At 47.3% G+C, this 22,771-nt stretch overlaps 1 protein-coding gene across 13 annotated transcripts in view; it reads left to right on the top strand.

The window, feature by feature from the left end:
- The first annotated feature begins 617 nt into the window (after positions 1-617).
- Positions 618-22,771, top strand: part of SPECC1 (sperm antigen with calponin homology and coiled-coil domains 1) — a 237,481-nt gene continuing 215,327 nt past the window's right edge. For 11 of the 13 annotated variants that reach the window (XR_014821945.1, XR_014821944.1, XR_014821949.1 and 8 more), the window contains exon 1: positions 1,576-1,658. The gene's annotated coding sequence lies outside the window, so the exon portion shown is untranslated. Of the gene's footprint in view, positions 1,203-1,575; positions 1,659-22,771 lie in introns of those variants that run through there. The other 2 variants (XM_084986341.1, XM_084986333.1) reach the window with 2 other exon arrangements.

The raw sequence follows: 22,771 nt of genomic DNA, 5'->3' as shown, positions 1-22,771 counted from the left end.
GAATCCTCTGGAACGTCTGTTCCACCACCTGCAGATCCCTCTTTATCCTCATACACTCTGACTCGCTCCACTTCTCCACTTCTGCCTCCATGGGAGCACGGACCCCCCTGGGCACCCCTGAGGCCACCTGGGTCGGCTCTTCGCTAAGGGGCCAGCCCACGCCTGCCCTGCGCTTGTATCTGCGCTTCCCCGGTCTCTCTCTGCTCTCTCACTCACTGGTCACGTTCACTCAGAGCGGCTAAGGGCCCGGCTGTGTGTGTAGCGGGTTTCCACGTCCAGGGGCATGGCCTTGGTGTCTCATTCTCTCCACTCCTCCCCCACCGTCTGCACAATGGATATAAAGGCACTCAGTGACCCTGCCTCTGCTCCCCCCACGTCCATCCCACATCCTCACCTGACCATCCTCTTCTCTAACCGCAAGCTCCTCTCCAGCTTGGCTTTTCAATTATTCCAATAAGATAAGTGAATCTCTGACTCCATCAAAACCTCCAGTCTGCGGGATACTTCTTTGTTGGGGGCCCCGGCCCGTGATTGCACCTCTGGCCTCCACCCACTAGATGGCGGTGGCACCCCAAGTGTGACGACCGCATTGTGTCCAGACACGGCCAAGTCCTCCTGGGTGGGGGTGGGGCAAGTGGCCCCCAGGAACCTCTAGTTCCGCCTCATCCCTCCACGTGTGCCTGGGGTTTCCCCTGCCCCCTCCCACATATACAGCTTTTCAGGAGTCACTGGGTGTGAGATGCCTTTTTCTCTCCTGTGTAGTCTGCCCCGCCTTCTCAACTGGGTTCTTTTCATAAGTACTTAAGCGTCTTTAAACAACCCTCCCTCAGCAGCTGCCAGGGAGCCCGGTAACCAGCACCTGTCCTTCCCCTCCCCTCACGTCCTGAGGGGTTGGTACCTCCCTGTGCCCTTCCTCCCTCTTCGTCCCATCCTCCTTCCCTCGGCCAAGGATGAGTCTGTCCTGCCGACCCTGCAAGCTCCCACCAAGGTCTTAAGTGACTTCCCGGGTGATACATGCAGTGGACACCGGGCGCACTGGAGCAGAACCAGAGGAGGGCAGAGAGGATCCCGAGTTTGGTGTTGATCCTGTTGAGGCTGAGTGTCTCAGAGGCATCCTAGAGGAGATGCTGGGTGGACACTGAGCCATGAGGGCTGGAGCGAGGGAGGAGGTGTGGGCCGGCAGCGCACCCGGGAGAAGACAGGTGTGTGACCATGTGCGTGTAACCGATGCCAGAGCTGAGATGGGGGGAGGTGTACAGCGGTTCTCAAACTTGAGGGAACCTCAGACGCACGGGAAGGGCGTGCAAAATGCAGTTCTCAATACAGCAAACCCTGCGTAGCTTCGGTGGGAGGGAGCGTTTGCGTTCCCACCAGGTCCCCAGGCGGCGCTGAAGCTGCTGGTCGGGTACCATGCTGGGCCGCCCGGGTACCGAGCTCTGCGGTCCGGGTATCACGCGGAGCTGCGCAGGTACCCGTGGGCGGCTGGCGACGCAGAACCGCGGGACCACATCTCCCAGGCTGCCCCGCGCGGCGCGCGCGCGCGCCCCCTGCAGGCGCCTCGGGGCGGCGCTCGGCGTCCGGAGCCCCTCGGGGAGTCCGCGAGGGAGCGCGGGAGCCGCGGCGGCTGCGGGCTGCGGGCTGCGGAGCCGAGCGGGCCGGTGAGTAGGGGCCGCGCCAGCTGCGGGGTTCTCGCGCCTCGGCCGTGTCGTCTTTGCAGGGTGCGGGTCCAGGTCCGGGGTGCGGATCCAGGTTCCGGACGCGGGGTCCGGGTGCGGGGCGCCGGGCTGCCCCTCACAGGGGCGGCGTCCTGCCCGCCCAGTCCGGGCGGCGGGACCCGTGTCGCAGGTGGCGCGGCAGGTGGCCGGCCTCCCTCCCGGGCCGAGGTTGTCCGGCGCGCAAGACAGCGGCCGGTGCTGCGGCCCCGGGCCCGGACCTGCGGACCCCTGGCCAGGTCCCGGCGGCCCCGCGGGAGCTGTCCGGGGTGCTGCGTGGCGGGGCCCGCGTGGCCGGTGGGGTCCGGGCTTTGCGGGGCCGTGGGCGCCGTTGCGCTGGGGGAGGGGGCTGCGCGGCGCACCTGGAGCCCTGGCGCCGTTTGGATGCCCGGTGGCCCGGGATGCGCCGCCGGTCAGGAACGCCGCGGGGACGCCTTCTCCCTGCGCATCCTAGGAGCACAATGAGTTTTTTATGCCTTTTTTTTTTTTTAAGCAAGTTGGAGCCTGCATATCTTATTTTTCTTTTGTGCGCTCTGCATTTGCCAGCAGGTAAGTTTATATAATAAGCGGTGTACGGTTAGAAAAACGCGTTCCGGGGAAGCTGCTCTCCCTTGCCCTCTATCGGCAGAATTTCTCGGGCTGCTTGACATGCTTATCCTTGAGCAACTGCGGTCGCTGCAGGCAGCAGATAAAAGTGCCATTGAGTCGTCACAACTCAGTCCTCGGGAGTGAATTTTGGTTTCAGAAGAATTTTGTTATCTAGTTTCAAACAAGCTGTCGTTTTACTTAAGATGGGGAACCGGGGGGTGGGGTAGGGGGGGAGCAAAGCCTGTCAATCCTGATGCCTTCCTTTACAGAAAATAGTTTCACAGGATCAACTCTCAAAATAAGCAAGTGCAATTTGGTGCCCAAAACTAGATCTGAAGCCTCCAGATTGAGCTCTATACGTTTTAATAGGGTTCCCGTTGTTTTGTGTGTCTGTTGTCCGTAGACAGTTTTCTCTTCTGTTAAGAAACAGCAGATGCTCTAACCTTTGCACTTTCTCATCTTCGATCGGCAGTGTTGTTTTTTTTTTTGTCTTTGCAATTTCTTTGGGCCGCTCCCGCGGCATATGGAGGTTCCCAGGCTAGGGGTCGAATCGGAGCTGTAGCCACCAGCCTACGCCAGAGCCACAGCAACGCGGGATCCGAGCCAAGTCTGCAACCTACACCACAGCTCACTGCAAGGCCGGATCGTTAACCCACTGAGCAAGGGCAGGGACCGAACCCGCAACCTCATGGTTCCTAGTTGGATTCGGTAACCACTGCGCCACGACGGGAACTCCGGCAGTGTTGATTATTAAGGTTAAATAGTCTTGGACTTGCTTTTAGGGGGATGCTCCCGTGTATCCTCACTAAGTATCTTCTTTATCAGATTACGTTTCCATTTTGTTGAGCCCCTCTCCCCCAAGTGCGTTTTTAAAGGACCGTGTTGACGGGACCGTGTAGTTTTTTTCCTTAATCTTGTTAACGGAGGTGATTATACTGCTAGCTTCTCTGACTCTAAAATCCTAGGATAATTTAAAGCGCACATTTGGGTTGTTTGATAGATTCAATTAGCGAACGTTTTTTATGTAGGATTTGGGCGTCTGTGTTTATAAGTGAGCTTGGCCTCTATTTGTTCCACCCTCCTCGCATTTTGCCTGAGCTCATATTCAAGGCTATGCTGCCCTCCCTGATGAAGTGGGGAGACCTGCCATCATTTTCTATGCTCTGGAACAGAAGAATGATCTGTTCCTTGAAGTGTGGCAGAACCTGACTACAGACTGGGCTGCTGGTGGTTTTGTTTTGGTTTGGGGTGCTTTTGGAGGTATCAGTAATTAACTGTCTGTTTTTTTCCCACAATTGTTGACTTTTCTCAGGTTTTCTATCTCTTTAAAGTCAATCTCACACTTTATATATTCCTAGAAAATCATTAACATTACTGAAATTTAATATATGTTAGTGTAATGTTGTAACTAGTATTCTGTTGCAGGAAAAATCGACCTCCACATCTTTGGTGTTCTCTCTTCCTTGTTTGTACTTGTGTGTGCATGTGTGTGTGTGTGTGTGTGTGTGCCTTTTCTTTTTTGACTGGTTAGGCTTGATTAATGCTTGCTTGCTGATTTTATTTGTCTTTTCAAAGAACCATTGGATTTATTGCTTAATTCTATTGATTTTAGTTTTTCTATGGCACTTATTTCTGTTCCTTTTCTTTCTACTCAATATGAGTTTCTTTTAGTCAAGTGCCAGCCTTCTGAATGGAAAGATTCGATCATTTATGGGCTCACTCAGTCTTTCTCCTCATCAAGGCAAGGACTGCCAATTCCTGTCACCTCTCCTTTGCCCTTAGCTCTGTTTTATACTCTAACCCTTCAAATTCGATCTTATTGCTGTGGCTGTTATTATTATCATTTTCTAGGTCAATATTTATTAGATTTTTTCTACCCACTTACATTGTCTCTTTAAACATTTGTTATTTTTTAACTCAATTAATTTTACTGCATTTATAGTTGTACAATGACCATCACAACCCAATTTTACAGCATGTCCATCCCACGCCCCCAGCCCATCCTCCGACCCCAACCCGTCTCCTTTGGAAACCTTAGGTTTTGCAAAGTCTGTGACTCAGGATCTGTTCTGCAAAGAAGTTCATTGTGTCCTTTTTTCAGATTCCACATGGAAGTGAGAGCACATGATGTTGGTGTCTCCCTGTCTGACCGACTTCACTTCGCATGATCATTTCTAGGTCCATCCATGTGGCTGCAAATGCCAGTATTTCGTTCCTTTTAATGGCTGAGTAATATTCCATTGTGTCTGTGTACCACATCTTCTTGATCCACCCCTCTGTCGGTGGGTATTCAGGTAGTTTCCATGTCTTGGCTGTTGTATAGAGTGCTGCAGTGAACATTGGAGTGCATGGATCTTTTCGAGTCATGGTTTTCTCTGGATAGATGCCCAGGCGTGGGACTGCTGGATCAAATGCTAATTTTATTTTTTTTTTTTCTGAGGAGTCTCCCTACTGTTTTCCACAGGGGCTGCACCAATTTACATTCCCACCAACAGCATAGTCGGGCCCCCCATTGGCGTCGTCTTAATTCTTCTTTCCTGGTTCCAGATGCTCCTTACTTTCCTCCTCCCTGAAGTCCATTCTTTAGAAGTTCTGTTACTGTTCGTACGTTTTCTGTTCCTGTAATATCTGGACATGCCTTTATTTTGCCCACATTCTTGAATTTAGGTCCACCAGGTTTCTCTAATCCATTGATTCCAAAGTTATTTATCTATTTTTTCCCAACATTTTAAAAAGATGTTTTGTAGCTGGAAGGTTTTGGACTTCAATTCTGTCCTCTTGCTTGGAGATGAAGGTGAAAAACAGAAATTAATTTGTAGTCTAATGAAATGTCAAGTTGAATGATTTTTTTCCTTGTGCAAAGTTAAATATTTGTCTCAAATTTATTAGTCATAGTTTATATTTTCTGTACCCTTAACGTATTTTTTCTGTTTGACCTATTGATTCTGAGAGTTAAAGCCTTCCACTGTGATTCCTTGAGGGTTTTTTTTTATTAGTTTTTGCAATATTGTATATATTTATAGGGCACCCATAGGCAATGTGTGTGCATATATATATGTTTGCATTGCACTTTTTTTTTTTTTTTTGTCTTTTTGCCATTTCTTGGGCCGCTCCCGCGGCAAGTGGAGGTTCCCAGGCTAGGGGTCGAATCAGAGCTGTAGCCACCAGCCTACGCCAGAGCCACAGCAACGCAGGATCCGAGCTGCGTCTGCAACCTACACCACAGCTCATGGCAACGCCGGATCCTTAACCCACTGAGCAAGGGCAGGGACCGAACCCACAACCTCATGGTCCCTAGTCGGATTCGTTAACCACTGCGCCACGACGGGAACTCCTGCATTGTACTTTTGAAGCTTTGTTTTTAGATGCTTAAGGTTCGTAATTCTTCTATCTTTGGTGAATTGTACCTTCTGGAAATAAAGTAGTCATCTTATTTTTTGTTCGTTTTTAATTCTGTTTTATCTGACATTAATATTGCCACAGCTGCTTTATTTCTGGTAGCTTTTATCGGGCATATCTTTTCCTTTATTTTCAATTTTCTGTGCTTTTTTTAGGTGGTACTGCTTGTGGATGAGCTCATGTCGAGATTTTGTGTTATTACTGTTTGTCTTTTTTGAAAAGTGGTGGTGGAATGCATATATCATAAAACGTACGATCTTAATCATTCTTAAGTGTACAGTTCACGAGTATTAAGTATGTTCACGTTGTTGTGTAACCAGTCTCTGGAACTTCTGCATCTGCAAACCAGAAACTCTGTCCCCACTAAGCAGCGAATACGCACCCGCCCCCCCCCCCCCCCCCCGCCCCAGCTCCCGGATCAGCAGTGGTGCTTCCTGTCTCCGTGAAACTGCCTGTTCTCGGGACCCCATAGAAGTGCCTCATGCAGTGTTTGTCCTTCTGTGACTGGCTTATTTCGCTCAGCAAACCGTCCTCTGGGTCAGTCCACGTTGTGAGGAGCCTCAGAAGGCTCTTCCTTTTTAAGGCTGGTTACTATGCCATTTTGTGGGTCGACCACATGGCATCATTTTTACCTTTTTTTTTTGGCTGTGCCCCAGCATGTGAAAGTTCCCAGGCCAGGGACTGAACCCGCTCCTCAGCAGGGACAACACTGGATCCTTAACCCACTGAGCCACAAGGGAACTCCACTTTGTATCATTTTATCTCTCAGTTGCTTCCACATTGAAGCTGTTCTTCTTCTTCTTCTTCTTCTTTGTTTTGTTTTGTTTTTTTGTTTGTTTGTTTGGTTTTTGCTTTTTAGGGCCACACCCGTGGCATATGGAGGTTCCCAGGCTAGGGGTCTAATCGGAGCCACAGCTGCCAGCCTACATCACAGCCACAGCAACTCAGCAACTCCAGATCCAAACGGCATCTGTGACCCACACAGCAGCTCACAGCCACGCCGGATCCTTAACCCCCGGAGCGTGGCCAGGGAACAAACCCGCAGCCTCATGGGTCCTCGTCGGGTTTGTTAATCGCTGAGCCACGAAGGGAGTGCCCCACGTTGGAGCTATTCTGAATAATGTTGCTACGAATATGCCTTCCCAGATCCTGCCTTTAAGGCTTTTGGGTAATTACCCAGGAGTGGAATTTCTAGATCGTATGGTTGTTTTGTTTGTGATTTTTTGAGGTACTGCCATAGTGTTCCCCCAGCAGCTGTACCATTTTCCATTCCCCCGGTAGTCTACAGGGATTCCCGTTCCTCCTTATCCTTTCCAACACTTGCTGTTTTCTGTTTGTTTGTTTGTTTGTTTTTGTCTTTTGTCTTTTTGTCTTTTGTTGTTGTTGTTGCTATTTCTTGGGCCGCTCCCGAGGCATATGGAGGTTCCCAGGCTAGGGGTTGACTTGGAGCTGTAGCCACCGGCCTACGCCAGAGCCACAGCAACGCGGGATCCGAGCCGCGTCTGCAACCTACACCACAGCTCATGGCAACGCCGGATCGTTAACCCACTGAGCAAGGGCAGGGACCGAACCCGCAACCTCATGGTTCCTAGTCGGATTCGTTAACCACTGTACCACGATGGGAACTCCTGTTTGTTTTTTTAATAGTAAGCATCCTAATGGGTATGAAATCCGGATCTTTCAACAGGTGCCTTTAACCCAGGTGTGCTTGACTCATGATGTCTATTCCCGCTGTCTTGTTTTATGTTGTCTATTTCTTGTGCTTACTTCCTGTGAGGCTCCATCCCTTTCCTACTTTTTGTTGGATCAGCTGAGGTTTCCTTGTTCCACTTTCTCGCTCTCAAAACATGGAAGTTATAGATATTATTCCCGCTCTGCTTGGGGTAGCGACCCTTCAATTCGGCGGCAACTTTCTATCGTGGTGTAGCATCGTCTGATGGCTTGATGAATTTTGACCAACTGTCTGCACATGCAGCCAGCCCGCAGAACAAGAAACCCCCTTTCCAGCACTCCAGAATCTGACCTTGGGCAGCTCACCCCCAAGGGTGACCGCCGCCGCCGTCTCTGAGACTAGTTTTGACCATTTCTCTACTTTGTGGCAGTAGAATCGTACAGCACGTACTCTTTGATTTAGCTGCTTTCCACCAGCATTGCATTTGTGTGACTTGTACCTGTTCTTTTTTTTTTTTTTCCATTTTTTTAAGTTTTATTGAGGTCTGCTCGATGTACAAAGTGGTGATAATTTCTTCTGTGCAACAGAGGGATTCAGTTACCCCCGCACACACATCCACTCTCGTTCAGATTCTTTTCCCACATACATGATCGCAGAATATTGGGTAGAGTTCTCTGTGCTCTGCAGCAGTCCCCGCTGGCCGGTCATTCCCTAGGCCTCCGTGTGCACGTGCCGATGCCAACCCCTGTCCATCCCTCCCCCGCCACCCTGATTAGCACCTGTTCTTGAGTGTGGCTGTGGTTTGCCCACTCCCCTTGCAGTAGAAATTCCATTGTTTGTATATATCACCCTGACCAGATTTGGGTGGTTTGCAGTTTGGGGCCATCGTGAATGGCGCTGCTGGGAACACCTGGCAGGTGCCTTTGCTGAATGGACGTGTGCAGCTCTGTGGAGCATGGGTCTAAGAGGGAATGGCTTGGTCATGGGTGTGCATATGTTTCGTTTTAGTAGATTCTGCCAGTTTTCAGCAGTAACTGCAGTAACGTACGTGCCCGAGAAGCATGTGCGGTTGCTGTTACATCCTTGCCCACTCTTGGTCCTTGTTCTCTTCTTTATTTTACTCATTCTGTGTGGGAATCACGTCGTCGTTTTAATTTGGATTTCCCTGATAGGTGAAACTGAGCTCTTTTGTTATCCTTTAAGTTTTCACACGTATCTAAACCTTTTTCTCCCTTGATGTTGAAAGGTAATCTGTATATATGAGATTTGGGGTTTGTACATTTTGTATCACCAGTTGTACGTTTCACTGATTATCTGCCCATCATTGGTTGTTTTGGCTCTTGGTTTTCTCTTCCTTTTTGGGATTCGTCATTTGTTTTGATTGAACGCGTCCTCAAGTCAATTTTTCTTCCCCCCGAGAGATTCTGTAGGTGTCAAACTTTCTGAGCCCTCACAGGTCGAAGAATATTTTAAAAGTTTGCTTTTCCACATGCATACTCTTGACTGGGTATAGGATTCTAGGTTAAAGCCCTCTGAGTTTTGAAGATAATTCTCCATTATCCATCGGCATCTGATGCGGATGCTAAGTTTATGCCATCTGAACCCAGGTCTTTGGGAGAAAGTCTGTTGATTTCTCTGAAGTGCTACAAGTCTTTCTTTTCCCCTGGGGTTCCTGGATCTCACCGCCGTTCGTCTCGGGTGGGTCTCTTCTCCATCCTGCTCAGTTCTCAGTGGCCCCTTTCATTCTATAGACTAACGCGTTTCTTTGTCACGGGGGCAGTTTTGAGTACTTCCTTGCCTGCTCTGTTCTCTTTATCTTCTGCTTCTGGAATGACTATCCAGTGGGTATTAGAATTTGCTAACTTATCTCTCCTGCTTCTTCGTTTTTCTCTCAAATGTTCTGTCTCTTTATCTTTGTGGACCCTATTCAGAGAGAGTCCACTAATCGTGTTTAACTTTGTCCCATCAACTCTTCAGTCCATCTGTTGAGTGTTTTAAATGGTTTTTTAAAAATCATATATTCAATTTTTAAGGTTTCTACTTTTTTAAATGTAATTTTTAGAATACACAAGATATAAAAAATTGTACTCTATTAAAATCTGTGAATAGGAGTTCCCTGGTGGCCTAGTGGTTAAGGAGCCAGTGTTGTCACTGCTGTGGCAGGGGTTCAGTCCCTGGCTGGGAATTTCTACATGCCGCAGGTGCAGCCAAAAAGATGAATAAATAAAGGCTGTGAGTCTCCCACCCCTCCCCACTCAGTCCTCCCTCCCCACGAGCAAGCGAGCACTGTTACTGGTTTCTTATATGTCCCTCCCGACCCTTTATGCAAATACAAGCAAATAGGAATTTGATTTCTTTTCTTTTTTGGCTGCCTGTGGCCCTGGAGTTCCAGGCCAAGGATCACATCTGAGCTGCGGTTTTGACCTACACTGCTGGATCCTTAAGCCACCTGGATCTTTGCTGTCCTGTGGATTTGGTGTCCCCTGTTCTGCGATGGTGGATGAAAACTCAGGCAACTTCCGTTTTTGTCCTTTTTTTTGGCCACCTTGAGGCGCATGGAGTTCCCGGGCCAGGGATCAGAGCCAAGCCGCAGTTGTGACCTAAGCTGAAGCTGTGGCAACACTGGATGCTCAACCCGCTGTGCCGGGCTGGGGATCGAACTTGCGTCCAGTGCTGCCAAGAAGCTACCCATCCCATTGAGCCACAGGAAGAGCTCCACGGGGCGGCTGGCTTCCTTGGTGTGCCGGCTTTGGGCCTGAGGATGCCAGTTTTCCTGGCCGCCTGCCGCCTCTGCCGCTGGCTGCAGAGCTGTGAGGTGCAGCTGGGCGGAGGCGGGGTCCGGGCGAGGGGCTGGTGGGGCGGGGGTGGCGCTCAGTGTGGGGAAGGGTCCCCCGCCCACCTGCAGTGCCCAGCTCATCCTCTTGTCGGACGGCATCCCTGCCCCTCTTTCTTCCCGCTGCTTCAGAGCCTCGTGCCATTTCCCCTGCACCGTGGCCGCCTCCCGAGCTTGTACTGGGCCTCTCAGTCTGTCCAGCCTGCGAGCGCTCCGCCTTCCAGAAACGTCTCAGAGTTTGAGGTGGCCTGCGGCCCTGTGTCTTCTTTCCCAGGTCCTTATTGATTTAGTGGTTTAAAAACGTTTGTCATTGCAAGGAATTCCAGAGGACCTGGAAGACTTCGTTCTGGTCCCGTCTCCGATTTTATCTTTTATCTTGAATTTATTTCCAGGTCGGGGGTCCCCAAGGCCACCCCAGATTCAGTGATCCACCAGGAGCCCTCAGCAGAGTGTCATCCTAGGGGCTGTGCCTCGTTACAGGGAAGGGATACAGGCCACATCAGCAAAGGGAGAGCCCGTGGGGCCAAGGTCAGGGGAGCAGGTGCGGCCGCCCAGAGCCCCGTCCCAGGGGAGTCCCATGGTGACGAGTCCACCAGGACGCTCTCCGGGACTGGGCGCCAGGGCTTCTCCTAGGGCTGGTCACACGGGACCCACCCTCAGACTCCCACGGGAAAGCAGGGCTTCAGCGTAAACCGCCGTGTTTGTGCAAACACTTTAGAAGCAACAGGAGCCTCTCTTATCAGTCCCGCGAGGGTCAGGAGCCCAAATCCGAGTTCCCAGATGCCAGCCCGGGGCCGGCCTGGCGAAGCAGGCCTTTCAGGAAGAGCCGGCTCAGGCCTGCTGTGTGAACCCTTTTGGGTAGCATGTCCCTCATTTTCTAGAAGAAAAGATGGCCCCTACCTGGAAGTGACTTCTCCCAGCCGGCTCTCCAGGTGCTTTTGGCCTCCTGGGGCGGCGCAGCATCCTTTGAGTATAAGATGCAGCGATGGGTCCAGACCTTCCTGACTTTGGAAGAAGCCAGGCAGCCCCGATGGGGGGACCTGGGGGCAGAGCTCGGGGATAAGCTGCTGGTTTTCCGGCCGGCCTGCGGTCGCTGCAGGGCTCCCGGCTCACTGTGACACGGCGGTTCACAGACCCTCCTGGCCACCCTGCCCGTGGCAGGCTGTGCTCCCCCAGCTCTGGTCGTGGCCCCGATCCTGGGGCACCACTTACTTCTTCCCATGCCGTGGCTTGTTTCGCTTCCCTTTGGCTTTAAGTGGAATCTCCCACGAGACCGAGAATTCCCCGCGGGCCGAGTGGCAGGTCACACGAGGCTGTAGACCCAGCGCCTCCTGGCAGCTGACACGCTCACGGTGGGGCCTGTTCGTGCCGCCTCCTCCCCAGCCTGCTCCATGTTCAGTGCTGCTGCTTTTTGCTCTGTGCTCAGGCTGGTGATGGAAAGTTCCAGGTGGGCATGACAGCCTGGGTTGTCCGTCTGAGCTCTGACTTCCTGAGCGGCAGAAGGCGTAATGAAAGGTTTTGGTTTGAAAGACTTTCGGAGGTCAGGGAACCTGCGCGCGGACTTAGATTGCCGAGTCTTTTAAGTGTCTTTTCCCGGCCCCCATGTTCCCATGTTTTCAGCCCTCTGTGACGGGCACTGAATCAATCTCTTTTTTTTGGCCTTGCCTGAGGCATGTGAAAGTTCCCAAGCCAGGGATGGAACGGGTGCCACTGCCGGGACCTGGGCCGCAGCCGTGACAACGCAGGATCCTTAGCCTACTGCACCACCAGGAAGCTCCGAATTAATCGTATTCTCACTCTCAGCACTTTGTCATGGCTGCTCGAGGTAAGCCCCTCTCTCGTCTGCTTGTTCATGTTTTTGTTGGTTTGTTCATCATCCATTCCTTTTTCTTGTGTGTGCTCCACTCCCATCTCGCCCCACCCCCAAAGCCAAGTATTTCAATGCATTTAATACATGCGTCTTTCTTGTGTGTTTTCTTAAGAATGCCTACTGCTGTGTGTGCGTGTATCTGTAATTTACATAAAAGGTGTCATAGCTCTTCTTGGCGCGGTCACTCTCCACCGTGTCTTCGTGACTCATCCCCGTTGCTAGGTGACGATCTGGTGTGTGTGTCACCACATCCTGCCTCCCTCTCCCCTGGTGATGGACGCCCACGTTGATGGCTGCACCCGGCACAGCACACAGTGCTGGAGGAACCCCTTGTACTTGGCCCACATGGACTCCTGGAGCTCTCTGGGATTTGGGCCAAGAGCAGGGTTGCCCGCGCATCCTGTGTGCCTGTGCGTAGTAGGACCAAGTACCACCGTGGCTCTGCAGAGAGGCTCAGCATCCTTCATCCCACAGTGCATGGGATGCCCAGGACCCTGAGCTCTGCAGACACTTGGCATTGTCCAGCTTTCGGATTTTTAGCAGTCTCTCTCTCTCTCTTATTTTTTCTTTTTTTTTGGCTGCCCCCTTGGCATTCAGATGTTCCTGGGCCAGGGCTCGACCCCGAGCCATAGCACCAACAACCCTTAACCTGCTGAGCCACCAGGGAACTCTGCAGTCTCACTCTTTGTGTATTTACATTTCTCTGGTTACTACTGAGTTTGAGAGGCTCTTTACAGCTGCTTTTTATCTGGTGTTTCCTTTAACAGAAGTTGCCTGTTCATATTCTTTCCCCATTTTTCTTTTTTTTTTTTTTTTTTTTTTTTTTTTGTTGTTGTTGTTGTTGTTGTTGCTATTTCTTGGGCCGCTCCCGCGGCATATGGAGGTTCCCAGGCTAGGGGTCTAATCAGAGCTGTAGCCACCGGCCTACGCCAGAGCCACAGCAACGCGGGATCCGAGCCGTGTCTGCAACCTACACCACAGCTCACGGCAACGCCGGATCGTTAACCCACTGAGCAAGGGCAGGGACCGAACCCGAAACCTCATGGTTCCTAGTCGGATTCGTTAACCACTGCGCCACGACGGGAACTCCCCTCTTTCCCCATTTTTCATTTGGGATTTCTGACCACGCTATTTTAGACATTGGCCATTTGTTGATTTTAAGCAGTGTGGATAGTTTCTCCTGATGTTATGTGTCCGTTTACTTTGCTGCTGGTATCTTTATTGAATAGAAATCCTTACTTCTCTAATCAAAACAACCAGGGTCCCCCCAGATCCCAAGATAAACGCCTGTGTTTCTTGATTGACAGCACTTTACGAATCAGGTCATTTCACCTCAAAATCCGGGTTTCTGGCCTCTCTCGAGGGGGGCGGGGACTCTGTTTCGGTGTTGACTAGATGCTGGAGTGGTGGGCTCCTCTCCACGCCGCTGGCCTCACTGCCCCTCCTGACCCTGCTGGTGGTGCGGTCTTTGGAGTCTTCGAGCAGCCCCTGCTGTGTCTGGAGCGGGACCTTGAAGAGAAGCAGGCGTGGTGGCAAATAGCGTTCAGGAAGGTGTTAGTGCGCTTGACCGCGGGCCGCAGTAGACGTGGAGCCGAGAGCAGTGTGGCTGCTGCCCTCCTCACACCCAGCGAATGTCAGCGCAGGAACACAAACCAGACTGCATCGCCCGCCCTCTTTTAGCGGCAGTAACGCAACCGTTTCAGCCCATTCGGGATGCTTCTTATTTTGGTGCATTATTGGAAAAAAAAATCCATGCCTTCGTGGAGTCTGCATATAAATGGAGATTCCAACCCAGGTGTCTAAAACCTTTTTCTATAGAGAGCCAACGAGTAAATGTTTTAGTTTTTCAGGGTCGTCCAATCTCCCACAACCCCTCAGCTGCCGCCCTTACAGCTCACGAGCAGCCGCAGACAACACTGGAAGGGACGTGGTCCAGTCACTTGGTCCAGATTTGACCCACAGACTAGAGTTTGTCAACTGAACGCTGTCTTCCTTCTGCTGTATTTTCTAAGGTGCAAGGTTATAGCATTCACCCGCTGACTCCGTGGCAAGGGCCTGCTGTGCGCCCGTGCCGAGATCCTAGAGACGGAGGAGGCCATGTGCAGTCTTTGGGCTGTTGTCCCGTCGGGCTCGGCTGGGGGGACCAGGGGAGGTTTACAGGCCAGGACGCGCGGGGCCAGAGGTGGCCACTGAGATGTGGGCTGGGCATCTTAGGTGAGACTTTCTGTAAGAAGGAGGCGTTGCAAACACGGAGGGAGGGGACTCAGGCAAGACGGGCAGGGCCTTTCTGTCCTTAACCTGCAAAATCCACAAGGTGGGAGTTTTTGCTCCAAAGAGCCAAAACCAGGGAGTGGCTAGGAAGGGGGGCTTGTGGCAGATTGAGTGGGGCGGTAACCAGCCAAAAAGTGGGCAGCGGGAATGACGAGAGAGAGACTGAGTGGAAATTCCACACGCAGAGTCACCGGTGCTTTTTTTTTTTGTCTTTTTGCCATTTCTTGGGCCACTCCCGTGGCACATGAAGGTTCCCAGGCTAGGAGTCTAATCGGAGCTGTGGCCACTGGACTACGCCAGAGCCACAGCAACGCGGAATCCCAGCCGCGTCTGCAACCTACACCATAGCTCATGGCAACGCCGGATCCTTAACCCACTGAGCAAGGCCAGGGATCGAACCGGCAACCTCATGGTTGCTAGTCGGATTCATTAACCACTGTGCCATGACGGGAACTCGCAAGAGTCACCAGTGCTTGAATGACCAAAGGTCGGCGGTGACAACTCCCAGGCTGCTAATATGCATCAGAAAAGAAGAAACTACGGAAAGTTCCTTTCACAAAGTTAGAATAATGCTGATACAGAACAGTGCAAGCCCACACAAGGAAACCAGACACCGAGATTACATATGGATATATGCAAATACCCCCAGTAAAATCGCAAAATGAATTCAGTAGGATTTAAAGAACTTTCGCATTTTCAGTTAAAAACTTTTCCGAGTAGGTCTTATTCTGGGAACTCGAGAGTGCCTTAATATTAAGACCTATGCGAGTCGAATCCATTACGTACGCAATAAAGGGCGAACGCTACGACATCCCCTTGAGAGACTGAAAACCCTTATTGGCCTTGACTCTGGGCTTGGTCAGTCCTGGGGAGCCGGCCTGGGCCCACCTCCAGGGTGTGGGGTCTCCCTGCCTGGGGCTGACCTTCTCACCTTTTTGTTCCTCCAGCAAACCTCTGCTCGTTATTTCCTTTTTCCCCCAACGCAGTGAATTTTACTACCTTTTTAGTTGTACAATGATCATCATAGCCCAATTTTACAGCATGTCCATCCCACGCCCCCAGCCCATCCCCCGACCCCAACCCGTCTCCTTTGGAAACCACAGGTTTTGCAACATCTGTGCTCCGGATCTGTTCTGCAAAGAAGTTCATTGTGTCCTTTTTTCAGATTCCACATGGAAGTGAGAGCACATGATGTTGGTGTCTCCCTGTCTGATCGACTTCACTTCACACGATCATTTCTAGGTCCACCCATGTGGCTGCAAATGCCAGTATTTCGTTCCTTTTAATGGCTGAGTAATATTCCATTGTGTCTGTGTACCACATCTTCTTGATCCACCCCTTTGTCGGTGGGTATTCAGGTAGTTTCCATGTCTTGGCTGTTGTATATAGTGTTGCAGTGAACATTGGAGTACATGGATCTTTTTGAGTCGTACTTTTCTCTGGATAAATGCCCAGGAGTGGACTGCTAGATCAAATGGTAATTCTAATTTTAGTTTTTTGAGGACTTTCCATGCTGTTTTCCACAGCAGTTCTACCAATTTACAATCCCACCAACAGTGTAATAGTGTTCCCTTTTCTCCACACCCTCTCCAGCATTTATTGTTTGTAGACTTTTCTCGTTTTTGTCTTTTTAGGGCCACACCCACAGCATATGGAGGTTCCCAGGTTAGGGGTTGAATTGCAGCCGTAGCCGCTGGCCTACACCACAGCCACAGCAACACAGGATGCTTAACCCACTGAACAATGCCAGGGATGGAACCTGCATCCTCGTGGATGCCAGTCAGATTCATTTCCGCTGAGCCACAACAGGAACTCCTGTTTGTAGACTTTTTGATGATGGCCATTCTGGCGGGCGTAGTGGTTTTGATTTGCATTTCTCTAAGAATTTGTGACGTTGAACATCTTTTCATGTGTTTTTTGCCATCTGTATGTCTTCTTTGGAGAATTATCTGTTTAGATCTTCTGACCATTTTTTGATTTTTTTTGGTGATGAGCTGCAGGAAGTATTTATAAATTTGGAGATTAATCCTTCATCAGGCTCTTCATTTGCAAATATTTTCTCGTATTCTGTGGGTTGTCTTTTTGTTTTGTTTAGGGTTTCCTTTGCTGTCCAGAAACTTTTAAGTTCAATTAGGTCCCATTTGCTTATTTTTGCTCTTAGTGTCATTACTCTAAGAGGTGGATCTGAGAAGATATTGCTGTGGTTTATGTCAGAGAGTATCTGGCCTATGTTTTCCTCTAAGAGTATTATAGTGTCTGTTCTTATATCTAGGTATTTAATCCATTTGGAGTTTATTTTTGTGTATGGTGTTAGGGAGTGTTCTAATTTCCTTCTAATTTTCATGTGGCTCTCCAGTTTTCCCAGCACCATTTATTGAACAGGCTGTCTTTTCTCCATTGTATATTCTTGTCTCCTTTATCATAGATTTCTTTTTTTTTTTTTTTTGTCTTTTTGTTGTTGTTGTTGTTGCTATTTCTTGGGCCGCTCCCACGGCATATTGAGGTTCCCAGGCTAGGGGTCGAATCAGAGCTGTAGCCACCGGCCTACGCCAGAGCCACAGCAACGTGGGATCCGAGCCGCGTCTGCAACCTACACCACAGCTCATGGCAACGCCGAATCGTTAACCCACTGAGCAAGGGCAGGGACCGAACCCGCAACCTCATGGTTCCTAGTCGGATTCGTTAACCACTTCGCTGCCATGACGGGAACTCCCTATCATAGATTTCTGATTGAAGATGTGTGGGTTTAATTCTGGGCTCTCTATCCTGTTCCACTGATCTATATTTCTGTTTTTGTGCCAGTACCATATGGTTTTGGTGGCTGTAGCTTTGTAGTATAGTCTGAAGTCAGGTAGTCTGATTTCTCCAGCTCCATTTTTCTTTCTCAGGATGGCTTTGGCTATTCTGGGTCTTTTGTGCTTCCAAACAAACTTTAAAATATTTCGTTTCAGTTCTGTGAAAATTGTCCTTGGTAATTAGATAGGGATTGCATTGAATTTGTAGATTGCCTTGAGTAGTATAGACTTTTTGACAGTATTGATTCTTTCAATCCAAGAGCGTGGATTTCCATCTGTTTATGTCATCTTTGATTTCTTTCATCAGCGTCTTATAGTTTTCAGAGTACAGTCTTTTGTCTCTTTAGGTAGGTTTATTCCTAGGTATTTTTTTCTTTTTGATGTGATGGTAAATGGGATTGTTTCCCTAATTTTTCTTTCTGATCTTTCATTGTTAGGATATAGAAATGAATTCAATTTCTGTGTGTTAATTTTGTATCCTGCAACTTTAACAAATTCATGGATGAGCTCTAACAGTTTTCTGGTAGAGTCTTTAGGATTTTCTAGGTATAGTGTCACGTCATCTGCAAACAGTGATAGTTCTACTCTTCCTTTCCAATTTGGATTCCTTTTATTTCTTTTTCTTCTCTGGGGATTGCCATGGCTAGGACTTCCAAAACTATGTTGAGTAGTAATGGCGAGAGTGGACATGCTTGTCTTGTTCCTGATCTTCACGGGAATTCATTCAGCTTTTCACCATTGAGAATGATGTTAGCTGTGGGTTGGTCATATATGGCCTTTATTATGTTGAGGTAGGTTCCCTCTGTGCCCACTTTCTGGAGTTTTTTTTTTTTTTTAATCAGAAATGGGTGTTGGATTTTTTTCAAAGGATTTTTCTACATCTATTGAGAGGATCATATGGTTTTTATTCTTCAGTTTGTTAGTGTGATGTATCACACTGATTGATTTGCTGATATTGAAAAATCCTTCCGTCCCTGGGATAAATCCCACTTGATCATGGTGTAATCCTTTTAATGTATTGTCAGATTCATTTGGTAGTAGTTTGTTGAGGATTTTTGCATCTATGTTCATCAGTGATATTGGCCTATAATTTTCTTTTTTTTTTGTGGTATCTTTGTCTGGTTTTGGTATCAGGGCGATGGTGGCCTCATAGAATGAGTTTTGGAGTGTTCCTTTCTCTGCAAATTTTTGGAACAGTTTCAGAAGGATAGGTGTTAACTCTTCTCTAAATGTTTGGTAGAATGTGCCTGTGCCGGAGTTCCCATCATGGTGCAGTGGAAACAAATCCGACCAGGAACCATGAGGTTGTGGGTTCAATCCCTTGCCTCGCTCAGTGGGTTAAGCATCTAGCATTGCCATGAGCTGTTGTGTAGGTCACAGACACAGCTTGGATCTGGCATTGCAGTGGCTGTGGTGCAGACCAGCAGCTGTAGCTCCAATTAGACCCCTAGCCTGGGAACCTCCATATGCTGCAGGGGCGGCCCTTAAAAGCAAATCAATCAATCAATAAAAATTAAAAAAAAGAATTTCCCTGTGAAGCCATCTGGTCCTGGACTTTTGTTTGTTGGAAGTTTTTAAATCACAGTTTCAATTTCAGTACTTGTGATTGGCCATTTGTCTTTTCTACTTCATATTGGTTTAGTCTTGGAAAATTGTACTTTTCTAAGAATTTGTCCATTTCTTCTAGGTTGTCCATTTTATTGGCATATAGTTGCCTGTAGTAGTCTCTTATGATCCTTTATATTTCTGTAATATCCGTTGCATCTTCTCCTTTTTCATTTCTAATTGTATTAAGTCCTCTCTCTCTCTCTCTCTTTTTTTTTTTTTTTGTGAGTCTGGCTAAGGGTTTATCAATTTTGTGGAGCTTTTCAAAGAAACAGCTTTTAGTTTCATTGATCTTTTCTATGGTTTTCTTCATTTCTATTTCATTTATTTCTGCTCTGATCTTTATGATTTCGTTCTTTCTGCTAACTTTAGGTCTTGTCTGTTCTTCTCTCTCTAGTTGCTTTAGGCGGAAAGTTAAGTTGTTTATTTGAGATTTTTCTTGTTTCCTGAGGTAGGCTTGTATTGCTATAAACTTTCCTCTTAGAACTGCTTTTGCTGCATCCTATAGATTTTGGATTGTTGTCATTTGCTTTAGGTATTTTTTAATTTCCTCACTGATTTCTTTAGTAATCCATTGGTTGTTTAGTAGCATGTTGTTGAGTCTCCACTTGTTTGTGGTTTTTTTTGCAGTTTGTTTCTTGTTGACTTCCAGTCATATAGCATTGTAGTTGGAAAAGATGGTTGATATGATTTCAATTTTCTTAAATTTATCAAGGCTTGATTTGTGGCCCAGAATGATCAATCCTAGAGGATGTTCCATATGCATTTGAGAAGAATGTGTATTCTGTTGCTTTTAGATGAAATTTCCTATAGATATCTATTAAGTCCATCTGATCTAATGTATCATTTATGGCTTGTGTTTCCTTGTTGATTTTGTCTGGATGATCTATCCATTGCTGTAAGTGGGGTATTAAAATCCCCTGCTGTTATTGTGTTATTGTCAATTTCTCCTTTTAAGGTTGTTAGCAGTTGCCTTATATATTGAGGTGATTCTACGTTGGGTGCATGTATATTTACAGTTGTTATAACTTCTTCTTGGATTGATCCTTTGATCATTATGTAATATCCTTCTTTGTCTCTTATAATATTCTTATTTGAAGGTCTATTTTGTCTGATATGAGTATTGCTTCTTCAGGTTTCTTTTGATTCCCATTTGCGTGGAATATTTTCTTCCATCCTCTCTCTTTCAATTTGTATGTGTCCCTGGAACCAAAGTGGGTCTCTTGAAGATAGCATATATATGGGTCTTGTTTTTGTATTCATTCAGCCAGTCTATGTCTTGGTTGGGGCATTTAGTCCACCTACATTTAAGGTAATTATTGATACATATGTTCTTATTGCCATTTTATTAACTGTTTTGGATTCGGTATTGTTGCTCTTTTTTCTTCCCCTCTCTTCTTCTCTTCTCTTGTGGTTTGATGACTATCTTTAGTGTTGTGTTTGGATTGCTTCTTCTTATTCGTGTGTGTATCTATTGTAAGTTTTGGGTTTTGAAATAGGAGTCTATATATATATATACAAGATTGTTTTAAGTTGTTGGTCTTTTAATGGCGAGTGCGTCTCCAGTATCCTGCATTTGTACCCTCCTCTCTTCATGCTTTCTCATTCGGGTAGCATATTTATGTGTGGATGATTTTCTGCCATTACTATTTGTATGTTTTTACTGGCGAGCCTTGTCATTTGCGATATTTTTGTTTTGCGTTGTGGCCTTTTCTTTTCCACCTAGAGAAGTTCCTTTAGTATTTGTTGTAAAGCTGGTTTAATGGTGCTGAATTCTCTTAGCTTTTGCTTGTCTATAAAGCTTTCGATTTCTCCTTCAAATCTGAATGAGAGCCTTGTTGGGTAGAGTAATCTTGGTTGGAGGGTTTTTTCCTTTCATCATTTAAAATATACCATGCCACTCCCTTCTGGCCTGCAGAGTTTCTGCTGAAAAATCTACCAATAACCTTATTGGGGTTCCCTTGTATGTTATTTATTTCTTTTCCCTAGCTGCTTTCGGTATTTTCTCTTTGTCTTTAATTTTGGTCAATCTGATTAGTATGTGTCTTGGGGTGTTCCTCCTTGGGTTTATTTTATATGGTACTTGTACTTCCTGGATTTGAGTGAGTGATTCCTTTTCCATGTTAGGGACGTTTTTGGCTATTATGTCTTTAAATATTTTTTTCTGGCCCTCTCTCTCTCTTTTCCTTCTGGCATCCCTATAATATGGATGCTGTTGCATTTAACGTTGTCCCTGAGTTCTCTTTGACTGTCTTAATTTATTTTTGATCTTTTTTCTCATTTCTGTTCCACATCAGTGACTTCCACTAGTCTGTCCTCCACCTCGCTTTTTCATTCTTCTGCCTCCTATATTCTGCTGTTGGTTGCTTCTAATGAATTTTTTATTTCTGTTATTGTATTTTGCATCTCTGGTTGCTTAATCCTTAAATCTTGTATGTCTTTGCTCAGTGTTTCTTGCAATTTATCAATCTTTGCCTCCAGTTTATTTCCAAGATCTTGAATCATCTTCACTATCATCAGCCTAGAGTCTTTTTCATGGAAATCACTTGGCTGTTTTTCTGTTTTGTTTTGTTTTGTTTTTTTGCTCCCTTATCTGAGTCACAATTCTCTGTCTTCATTTTGTATAGACTTGGTGTGGTCTCCTTTTTGCAGACAATAGAGTTGTATCTTCTCTTGCTTCTGAAGTCCGCCTCCTTTGTGCTCGTTATTTCTTTACTTTTCCTTCCTCAAGTCCTTTGTGACCCTTCCCCATGTACTCTGTGTGGAGTGGAGGCCCAGGTTTGGATGGGTAGCAGAAGCATAGGGCCCTCTCCACTTCTGTGAACACTGGCCTGATTTCAGTGATTAGCACTGGCATGTCTTTGCCAGGACTTTCTGGTACCCACAGGTGCCCACTTTACCACCCAGAACAGCAGGGACTGAGCACCCCCCCAACTCCCAAAAACCCTCAACCAAGGGGGGTGGAGTTGATGTATAACTGCCCCAGCTCCCTGCCCTTGCAGTGGGGTATCGCCAAGGAGCGTACTGTATGTGATGGCTCCCAGAGTTCCCCAGTGGGATTAAGCATCTGATACAGTGGTAGTTTACTGGATGAAGCACATTTTATTCGCTGCCTGTGCTTTTTCTTGCCTAACTGCCCTGCCTAGAAGCCCCAGTACAGTGTTCACTAGAAGGGGCAGAGGAGACCTGCTTGTCATATATTCCTGACCTTAGGGGGAGTATCCAGTTTTATAGGCATATTTTATATAATTTAAAAAGTCAATTCAGAGGGAGAGAAAACCTATATTTTTACTTTCATTTATAATTACATCATTACCTTTCCTGGTGCATTTTTATTTTTGTGTGTAGAGTTGAATCTCCTTCTGGGGTCACTTGCTTTCACCCTTTCACCTTGAAGAGCTTCCTCTGGTGCTTCTTGTAGACTAGCAACACAGTATTGAGTTTTTGTTTATCTGAGAAAGTTTTCATTTCATCTTCATCCTCCTCTATTTTTTTTATTGTGGTAAAATACACATAATATAAAATTTACCATCTTAACCAGTTTTTAAGTGCACAGGTTCAGTGGCATTAAATACATTCACAGTGTTGTGCAACCATCACATCGTCCATCTCTCAGATTCTTCATCTTGCAAAACTAAAACTGTAGACCCATTAAATGGTAACTCCCTATCTCCTCTCCTCCCAGCCCTACCAACCACTATTCCACTTTCTGTCTCTATGATTTTGACTACTCTAAGTACTTCATATCAGTGGAATTATATAGTGTTTGTCTTTTTGCATCTGGCTTATTTCACTTAGTTTAATGCTTTCAAGATTCATCCATGTTGTAGCAGGTGTTAGAATTTCTTTTTTAAGGCCAATAATATTCCAATGTATGAATATGCCATATTTTGTTAATCCATTCAACTAACACTTGGATTGCTTCCATTTGGGGGCCATAATGTGAATAACATGGGTTCATCTCTTTGAGATCCTACTTTCAATTCTTTAGGGGTATATAGCTCACTTCACGCTCATTTTTGAAAA

Source organism: Sus scrofa, chromosome 12 (genome assembly GCF_054392235.1).
Source record: "Sus scrofa isolate SSC_HxYL_T2T_F1_AM1 chromosome 12, Sscrofa_HxYL_maternal_Yorkshire_Landrace_v2.0, whole genome shotgun sequence".
In the NCBI taxonomy this organism is placed as follows: domain Eukaryota; kingdom Metazoa; phylum Chordata; class Mammalia; order Artiodactyla; family Suidae; genus Sus; species Sus scrofa.
The sequence above is the reverse complement of the archived record's forward strand: the minus strand, read 5'-3'. Positions and strand labels throughout refer to the sequence as shown.